This window comes from Staurois parvus, unplaced genomic scaffold, assembly GCF_062004578.1.
Source record: "Staurois parvus isolate SC_StPar_1 unplaced genomic scaffold, SC_StPar_1.0 ptg000249l, whole genome shotgun sequence".
In the NCBI taxonomy this organism is placed as follows: Eukaryota; Metazoa; Chordata; class Amphibia; order Anura; family Ranidae; genus Staurois; species Staurois parvus.
This window is the reverse complement of record NW_028318045.1, coordinates 10,121,299-10,122,963: the sequence shown is the minus strand read 5'-3', so window position 1 is coordinate 10,122,963 and position 1,665 is coordinate 10,121,299. Positions and strand designations below refer to the sequence as shown.

Here is a 1,665-nt window from a genome sequence, read left to right as displayed (position 1 = left end):
ACGAAAAGGTAAGTTGTAAAGAAAGTCAACGATCCCCACAGGATGGATCGAATCTGCGGATTAGGGAGCATAATGGATCGGACTCCGATCCATTATGCTCAATCTGCAGATCTGATCCATTCTGCGGGGATTGTCGGAGGGGGTGTCACCGAGTGTTATCGCACTGGGTCACACCTGCCCTAGGGACGCCCCTGACCTGAAAAGAAACCAATTGCAGCCACCATATTTAAGGACTGCAAGCTACAATACAATATTTTTGTGTTCTTGGAGGCTTGTGAATCAGAAGTCACTGATAGTCATGCCCCCTGCAACATCTTCTTATCCCACCATAGTGCAAGCAGGCACTACCAATATGAGGGTAACAACTCTTCTTTGAATTCAGGAGCAGTGCAGCTTTGTTGCCACCATCACAGGAAGCTACATCTGTGAAAAGTTATTTTTAGGACTTTGCAGGGGAATTAAATAAAAATTGTCAGTGCAAATGCTACAAAATACTGTATATTTTATTAAATGGAAAGCCAAAGTTTACTTTAAGTTATATATAATGGTAGCAAAGTATACCTGTTGTCTTTCTGTTAGCAATCCTTTCCTACTAAAATTTCTCTATTAAATAATAAGCGCGATCTCCTCCCTGGCACCTTCAGTCTGGTTGGCTGGTTACCTTTTGACCTGAATGTCTGTTTAATGGGTCTTGTGGACCCCTTGGCCCACAGAAACATTACCGGAACACTGCTAGGTTTGCTACTCTATTATGCCAGGCAGGTGATTGTGATTCATTGTCTATCCCCTGCTCCTCCAACTCTTGATAAATGCATATCTTTGATAAATTGTGCTGTACCACTTTCAACAGCAGAGGCTGTCTCACTAAGTTTGAGAAGGTCTGGTCTCCCCGGGTGGAGAACGCCAACATAGCAACCACAGTATGAACATACCCCTCATTGGTACTCTTCTGAGAAATCAGCCATGTGATACATTGGCTCTCCATTAGTAAACTCACTTATCGCTTCTCGGCCTTTTGGCTAAGATCAAGTTAGTATCTGTTCTTATCAGTGTCCAGTGGGGGTGCTCCCGGCCATTCTAGCTTTGCGGGGATCGCTGTTGTATAGTACCCTCACTGGTATGATGGGGGTCCGGAAGGCTAGTACCGGAGGGACAGAAACCGGGGAGCGCCAAGATGCGTTCTGGGGCCCTGGGAGTAATTCCTTCGGAACACTGGAAAGACCCAGTACCTCCTGATTTGGACGGATCTACCTTGGTCTGGCCAGGGGCTGAGGAGGCAGAAAGTCTGCAAACTCGGTGCCCCCTGAGTAGACGCTCTCAGGGGTGCCACTAGTAACACCTGGGTGTGGGACCCCACTGTGTGAACATGGCACATGGTCACTGTTTTTACATTCTTTTTGCACAGCGCCCTAAGGACCAGGCCTTTTGGCTAGGACCAGGGCAATTTTTGCTACGGGCCTCAGGGCCTGGTCTGTGCACAATTTGGCACGGTACCACTTTTTTATTTTCTATTTATTTAATTTATTTCACCTCCCACGTTTGTCACTTTTTCTTTCGCTTATGTGTGTGTTTTCACGGATGGAGGGTGTGGGTCCTCGGGCCTACCCTGAAGTCTAGGGGGAGGATGTGTGGCCTTTTGGTTCCTTCCTCCCCTGATCCCTAGGG

General features: G+C 47.1%; 1 pseudogene; it reads left to right on the top strand.

Annotated features, from left to right (window-relative positions):
* Window positions 1–999: 999 nt before the first annotated feature.
* LOC149459765 (U2 spliceosomal RNA) lies at window positions 1,000–1,114 on the top strand (annotated as a pseudogene).
* Window positions 1,115–1,665: the final 551 nt, after the last annotated feature.